Source organism: Haemaphysalis longicornis, unplaced genomic scaffold (genome assembly GCF_048455015.1).
Source record: "Haemaphysalis longicornis isolate Haplotype H1 unplaced genomic scaffold, Haemaphysalis longicornis Haplotype H1 scaffold_13, whole genome shotgun sequence".
In the NCBI taxonomy this organism is placed as follows: Eukaryota; Metazoa; Arthropoda; class Arachnida; order Ixodida; family Ixodidae; genus Haemaphysalis; species Haemaphysalis longicornis.
Genome location: NW_027526233.1, coordinates 45,544,412 through 45,553,048, shown reverse-complemented (window position 1 = coordinate 45,553,048; position 8,637 = coordinate 45,544,412).

Below are 8,637 nucleotides of genomic sequence, written 5' to 3'. Positions count from 1 at the left end.
GAGTGTCCGTCTTCCTGAGGTGTTCTTCGATAGTTAAAAAGAAGCTTCGCTAAGCGCGTAGGTAGACTGCCCACCTGAAGCTTCTTTAAACCGTCCTTAATGGTCCGAACGGCCCTTTCAGCTAGTCCCTTTGATTGCGGGTGGTAAGGTGCCGTACGTAAGTGTTTGACGTTGTTTCCAGCCAGAAACTTGGCAAATGCGTCGGACCATAAACTGGGTTCCATTGTCGCTTACCACCGTTCTAGGTATACCTAACCGGCGGAAGGTCTCGCGCAGCGCCGTGATAGTAGGCTCGGCCGTGGCGTGCGGCATGGTGACTGCCTCTATCCACTTGGTGTGCGAATCCACCACCACCAAAATCATCATGCCGTTCAGTGGCCCTGCAAAATCAACATGCAGCCGGGACCAGATCTCCTGCGTCATCGGCCAGTTAACAGGTGGCTTCGCCGGTGGCATAGGCCGAAATTGTACACACGAGGGACAATTACTCGCCATTTGTTCGATGTCATTATCCAAACGTGGCCACCAGACACTCGTGCGAGCGACCGCCTTCATTGCACAGGCCCCCTGGTGAGTCTCGTGGAGCAGTTCCAGCATCTGTTCCCGTGCAGCAGCCAGCAACGATGACTCGATGACCCCAATACACGAGACCATGAACCACGGTCAGCTCCAACTTCCTTGACAGATACGGTTCCAAGCGCGGATCTGATCTTTTCCGATCACGTGGCCAGCCGTTGAGTATGAAAGTTCGAACTGTCTGGAGTAGCTCGTCCTTGGAAGTCATCTGCCGGAGCACCTGTGACGAAAGATGCGTTTTGTCAAATTGTTGCAACGAATGCACGTACTCTGGAAGCTCCTCGGTGACTCCCTCCGGGGTGTTCAATGGAAGTCCACTGAGGGCGTCCGCGTTTTGGTTGTCAGGCCCGGGCTTGTACTCGATCTTGTACTGATGGGCTCCTAGCAGCAAAGCCCAAAGCTGGATCCGGGCCGCGGCCATGAGTGGCGTGGGGCGGTCTTCTCGGAACAAACCCACCAATGGCTTGTGATCTGTAACAAGTATAAAAGATCGCCCAAGCAGGTAGTCCCGAAACTTTGTAACCCCAAACACCAACGCCAACGCCTCTCGCTCGAGTTGCGAATAATTTCGTTCCGCCTTAGACAGCCTTCGCGAGCGGAACCCAATGGGCTTGTCGATGCTTCCGACTCGATGAGAGAGCACCGCTCCTATGCCGTGCGGTGACGCGTCACACTCGAGGCGCAGTGGCTTGGTGGGATCAAAATGCGTGAGCATCTTGGCTTGCTGCAGTGCGAGCTTCGACTTGTCAAACGCTTCCTGCTGTTTCGGGCCCCATACCCAGCGGGAATCCTTACTTAGCAGGTCGTAGAGCGGAGCGAGCAGGCTAGCCATGTTGGGAAGCAACTTGTTGTAGTAAGTGAGAAGACCAATGTCCCGCTTGGGTTCGAATCCCATCCTCGTCGTCATTGCTATCCCGCCTGGGCCGGCGGGGACTGAGGGTGGCCGGACGATAACACCACAGCACGCAGATCGCCGTGATTGTGAAGCCTTTATTTTGTGAGCCTCGCCGTTTTATAGCGGTGGCTCAAGGAAAGGAAAAAGCACGTGAGGTACTGACGTCACGATACCAAGCCTGCAAGTTTGCAACGTCAAGATACAACACAATGTTATAATGATTTTATAGTTGCAAAATGTGATGCATAGGGTTAACAATCTGCCCAATATTCGTGGCGTGATATCTTGTTTGCTGTTCTCCCCAGGTGATTTGCGTTCGCGCCTGAACTAGGGCACACAGACTCCGAGTTCCTGCTACAGACGTGGAGATCGCTAATTCAGGTACCGCGGTTCAAGCACGTTCTAACACGATGCACTCTGGGAGAGAGGTGAAAGAGGTGAAAGCGTATAGATGAAACAATCTGGGCCTGAGAGTCGTGCAGGAATTTCAGCGGCAAGTTCGGCAATACATGTAAGGCTGAATAGCCGAATCTCCGACGAAGGGAGAGGGGCCGCCAGCTCGGATTTTCCTACAGCCTTCCATAACAATTGTAAACTGCGCCATTTTTTTAATTACAAAGGCCCCACTAGAAAAAATTCGAGCAGCTCTGCGTTGCGGTTCTTTCCTACAAATCGGCACAAAAATTCGAGAAATACTTTACAAAGCTTCTGTGAAGCACCGTAATAAATTTTTGCGTGTTTTTGCGATAAATAAATAAAATAAATAATCGAGAAATAAAGGAAAATGCTTCAGAATACGTTCCGGTAGCTTACACGACGTGCAAGAGAGGGAAATAGGCCAGAAATTACTAGGCTGAGCATTGTCTCCCGATTTATGAATTGGGGCTTGTTTTGCAATTTTCCATTCGTCTGGTAGCTGGGATGTTGAAAGTGACATGCGATAAATTATTACGAGATACCTGCTGCACCACTCGGCGTAGTTTATAAGAAATTCATTAGGGATATTGTCAAGGCTATTCGATTTTTTTAGTTTAGGTTTAGTAAAAGGTTTCGACTCCTTGCTGGAAAATGTTTAGGGGATCTATTCGTAAGGGATTGGGGGTGGGAGTGGAGGAAAAATGTTGTCCTTTGTGAACACAGAGTGAAAAAGTTCGTTGTAATAATTTGCCCTGTAGTTTTCTGTCCTATTGATAAAGACAACGACGGCGATTTAGATATGCGAAAATGCCTGCTAAACTTATTTGGGCTGTTTGTAATGTAACTGGGTTGGGATGAATCAAAGTAAAAGTGCTTGGCGTCGTTACTTTTTTTGCTTAATCTTTGTTACCGCGTGTGATAATTTCAGTGGTGCCACTGGGTCGTGAACGATTTTGATTGAACGTCGGAATCCCTAGCTCGACGTTTAGCTTGTATCACCTCTCTTGTCATGTACAGATTATGCGTCTGCCCTCTTTTATATTTTACAGGAATGAAGTTAGCGATGCATATGATACAACGTTCCTAAATTGAAACCACAAAAAATTCACGTCGGTGGTAGGATGAGAAGCAATTTCAGAAGAGTTCTAGTGCTCATGCGCAAGGAAAGATAAGATACTGCTGTGATCTGCCTTCTTCAAATTAAGTACAGTGGTTACGGCTAGCTTGTTTCTGATTCTACAACCAAGTGGGAGGCGGCACATTGCAATACCATGGTCCGATATGCCGTCTATTATATCGACTGTTTGTTGGGTGGAATGAAAGTTGTGACTTAGAAGAATTAAATATAGAATGTTACTAGTTCCGCCTTGTATGCGTATCGGGTGCAATACAATTTGTTGAAGGTTGAAGTTAAACATTAGATCTATAAAAGCGCTAGAGGCTTCCGTATTGTAATTCATGGATCCCCAGTCAATATCGGGCAGATTAAAACAACGTAGAAGAACAACCACCCTCGAATTCCGCACATGTATCTGCATGAATTACTCAGAAGCAACTATGCACTCGTGGTCAGAAGACGGGGTGCGGTAAAGGCATCCAAGAAAGATATGACAACCATCACAGTTAATGTAACGAAAAATGGCCACTTCTCCATCACAGTTAGGGAGAACTACAAACGGAATAGGTTTTTGTAATCAATATAACGACACCTGTCCTTCGTGATGGTCGATCTTTCCTCATGACAGAATAATTTGGTGGAACAATTTCATCCCTAGAAATATCTGCTCGCAAGAACGTTTTCGTAATGGCCGCTATATCGGGTGCATAATCGAGCGAACGTTTTCTAGCTCCTCTACCTTGTTTAGGACGCTGCGAGCATACACAGTGATATTCTTCTTTCGGAGGTAAGCCAAGAGGAGCCCAGTATGGTCATGCTTCATCAACGACAAGATAAAACTTTCGGTCGTACACGTCTATTGCAATGGACGACTACAGACTGTTGGGTGCGCTGTAATGGAACTCTGGTGAAAAGCCGAAAGCGATACGACACATGACAGTTTATCTTCGGCAACTTAAAGGAGACATTTTGGTACACCGGTCCGTCTGTTCCTGGTTCGAAACACTTGCTGCAACCAGGAAATCGGTTTGCGTCAGCCCAGAAGAACTGCCGTCATCACGGGTAGTGTCTAAGCGCTAGCGTTTTAACCCCTGGATAATAATACTGCTCCCACCTTGAGTTTCCAAGCAGAGTGATACTCGCATTCCTACTCGAGGGGGAGATCTAGCAACGCTTACTAGACCGCAACCATCGCCCCTAATCCTCGCTAAGAACGGGGTGCGTACCGAAGCCAAACGTGTACGAGACACAAATGATATTTTTTCGGGCGCAGTCATAAAAAGTGCAAAAACAAAAACCCCGATGTTTATTTGCAATTGGCATACATTTTGTTGAGAGCCTAGTAAAACTTGGCAGGCCTACATTTTTCTCATAGCAAACGAACGTTGTGCCGCATTCTTCACTGTACCTTCATGACGCTGCTGGAACAGCTACATTTATTATAAAAAAATTATCCGAGTGTTTGCATTATATATAATATTTGCTACGGAAATGTTTTGGTGGCCAGGACGTCGTTTCAACAGCAAAACGCAACATCATTTTTTTTTCGGAATCGGGAGATAAAACATGACTTATATCACTAATTTGTAAGTATACTCCTCCCTTTCACGCGTATGTATGTACAGCTGACGGTATTTTCTAACTCCTTACACCTTTATGACACTTGTAACATGTAAATGAAACTGGGCATCGGGTAGGTAGGGGAAAATGTAGTATCATGTTTTCCTCGATACCTACAATGTATTGAGAGAAATTGTGCCTGCCGGTAAAGTTGGCTTTATCGCACGGTATTAAGCTTACGGAATGGCCCTTAGTGATTCCGCTTTCTGAGTGCCATTCAGCTTCCCTTTAACACAAAGAACAGTCCAGAAACTCCCACGACTCTTTCCCGGAAAGAAGCCTACGTAATGTTTTGGGTACGAAAGTTCCCGAGCCATGGCGTGGATACAGGATAAGGCAGCTAGCCATTACTGAGGAAATGCAGCCCACTGTATACGTGCAAGAAACGAGAGTGTGAAAAGGCTTCCGCGTACTAACGTCCGTGACGCAAAACCTCCCTACCGGTGCAGTGCTTTAAGAAGGTGTAAAAGTTCCTTTTAACTTTTTTTGCTGTTTTCAAAAAAGCTATTTTTATCCACACATTATTTTAAAAGAAAAGTCACATGTTGATGCCAATTTAAAACTTTTAGCAGAAATGCTAAAAACTATTTGAAAGTTTAACTGTCTTTACATGAATTAAGCAATTTTCAACAATTAAATTTTTATATCCTGTTTTTATGGGCTCGCTACTTCATGTTAGGTATTTAATAGTGTTGTCCTTATTTTTGACAGTTTATCTTGTTTAGTAGTATTTTGGCGAGCTGTAGAAAGCAGTTTGTGGTGAGCGCATTTTGCGGCGTGAGAAACATTGTTTCGAATTCAACCATTCGAAGTACAGTAGGATCTTGATAAACGGAAATCATTTAAACGGAACAGCAGCCTGTAAGTTGGTTGGTTTTGTATTCAGATAATGCCAAAAGCTATCGGTAATCGGAATTAAAATTTCCGCGTTACCGTGTAAACGGAACCAGAAATTGAACTTTTAGTGAAATCCAATTGCACGAGAGGGTTAACGTCTTTCAACGACATTACTGGGTGTCACCTACACAAACTACTGCGTCATTACGCACGTTTACAATCATTAAACGTTGCCCTTATTATCGTCCTTTTTATGGCCTTTTGAATTCCCCTAAGGTTTTCTTGGAGATTTTTCGTTAAATCCCAAGTTTTTGGCTCCATGTAGCACCGGAAGTAAGGTCAACCTGTTCAGTTATAGCTGATAAGAACGTTTTACTATAGTTAAACCACGGCCTCCGCGATCGGCTGCCGGCGGCGCGCCGTTACGCCGCCGGCAGCCGATCGCGGAGGCCGTGGTTAAACGCTCTTCTGAGCTATTAGTGAACAGATTCACCTTGACCTCATTGACACTCGAGTTTAAAAAAAACACGTACCTGCGTTTTTGCAGCCGACCCTTTCCATAGGGGCGATTTCCCGCGCAAGCCGGGTGAACTTCGCAAGCGTTGTAGTCCCACACAAAGGGCCGAGCGCCAGGCCGGGGGGTCGCTTGTATTTATTTAAGTACATTCGACTCCCCGGCGCAACCAAGGCAGGCTATTGCACACGGTGCCTTCCACAGCCACGGCGAACGCTCAACTAGCAACCGACTGTGGCAGAACATGCCGCCAGACTCTTTCAACCCCGGCAATGGCGCTACGCGGCATAATGGCTGGGGACATCGCCAGATGAACAAGGGTGAGGGGCCCCTCGCAATGGTAAAGGCATCTTTTCACGCCTGAATTCCCTTTTGAAGGGTTCGCACTCTACCAGGGACGCCTGTACCCATTTAAGAAACCTGTAGGTGCCCGGAGCTATCAGGTTTCGAACCCGGTACCTCCCGCTTACGAGGCGAGGGCCGTACCTCTGAGTATCGGCTGCAGTTTATAAAGTTACAACCCCTTCCACTGGCGCAATTTCCGACAAAGCCGGGTAACTTCCCAAGCACGAGAAACCCTGTGCAGGGAATGCTTGTACCAATTTTAATACTGGTTGATTCCTAGCGGTACCGATGTACCTACCACTTTCTTGGAACCAATGAAACGGTCCGAAGTGGTATTACTGTTTCCAGGATCCTCCCACATGGAAGGCGCCTCTACCCAATTTTATTGTGGTGGGTGATCAGTTCAAGTCGGGGAGCAGTAGCCTCCTACGTATGCCACAGTGGAAGAGCGTGTCCAAGCCCTTTATCCCCTTCGGAAGCAGTACAGGGGTGCCTTTATCCTTTTGGCTGATGGATGCCAATCGGTCCCGGACCTCCCCGAAGAGGTTGGAGGGACCTCCCACGTGGCATCCCACGGCTGCGTTTGGTCAAACTCGAAGCTCTTTTTTCCACGTCCAAGACGTCCAGAGGCTCAGGTTACGCATGTACCCTTTAAAGACACCGGTGGGTATGTGGGGGCCCAGGATTCGAACCTGGTACCTCCCGCATACAAGACGAGTGCTTTACCACTCGACCTTCGCCGCCCATCTAAAAATGCGAAATACAGAAACTTTTCTTTCTTTTTTTTAATCAGGGGTGTAAATTAGTTCAGTCTGGTAAGTGATAGTGGGATGGGCGTTTAACAATAGTAAAAATACTGACACTCCGGAACACTAAACGCATACGCAGTTGTGTTCTGGAGTGTATTCTATCCCATCCTTTTTTTATGTCAAAATCTTATTCGCTCCTTATAAAGCTTATAAACCCGCACCATTTCTCATTCACAATACTCGAGATTTCTTCGTTTCCAGTGAGATTGCGAGTGCGATTTTTTCCGCCATTGCTGATTTTTTTTCAAGGTTTTGCCACACTCGATAAACAGGGCAATGCGAGTGGATACGATTGATCATTAATTCATTCTCCATTTACTTGTATCCCTCAATTTTCTTAGTGACGAGTCCTAAATGACACCTCTTATATTGAAAGCTGTGTAACAATATTTTTTTTTGAATAAAAAGAGCGGCACCTATATCGCTTACGTAAAAGATGCATCTGTGCTCATGCGAACACATTCAGCCATGTTCACTCCTTAAAAAGGACTTGGGAACCAACCACATTGAAAAGATATGGCGCGGTGACTAGCTGCTTTGAACAACGAAAAAATAAAAACAAGTCATGCCAAAATACGTTCCTGCAGATTTGTTATCAATGTCGACGCATGAGGCCTTGTATTTTTCAACAGAATTCGAAGAGAACGTGTGGGGAGGATACATTCCGAAATATCCGCATGCACGTGTTGTGGCCTTAGAAACTTTCGTTGCGGTTGTCGTGTAATCACGTCCACGACAAGTATTGAACCTTAGTTTTCGCATCATAATGCGCACCTATGAAAATGACAGGGTAAGCCATTTGTGGCTCCCGAGGTTATATTCGCTATGAAACGAAGCGCTTCGGGATGCAGTAAGGTGCTCGTAGTATCACATTCTGGTTTGTCGACACTTCATCTGGAAGACAGGAATTTTCAGGTGAACAATTAACGTATCTTTGGAGAGAGAGGGAGAGAGAAATGACCTTTATTGATTCGTCCTGCGAGAAAGGTGCGGGTCAGGCCACGCAGGGCTTCGCCGCACCTCGTCTAACTACCTGCGCTAGGTAGCGGGCGGAGCCCGAGGCGTCGTGCCCGGCCGGCCGCGCGGGTTACTCGGTTCGCCCGCGCCGTCGCCGTCCGCTCGACCCCCGCGGTGGCCGGGAGTTGAAGGCCTGGTGATTGGCGCTCTCCAGATTGGGCAAACATTTACACCAATGAGCACTGCAGCCCACCTGCTCTTTCACGTCGCACCAAAAATACCAGGTAAACATGATGGCTGCATCAGTGATTTGTGATCCTTTTGTTATTAAGGTTTAATTTTTTTCCCTTTTATTGCCGTCCTTGTGCTCGATTGTGGCGACGACAATGACAAAGATTGCTTTGTCTACTGGTGGTTCACACGCCCAGGAATACGATGGTGCGAATTATAGTGCTTAGTTTTCAGCCATATTTATTCGTCCAAGGTGGTCTAGGAACAATTTAAAGCGGTGAATCCGCGCCATACTATAACCCAATTCGCTATTCTAACG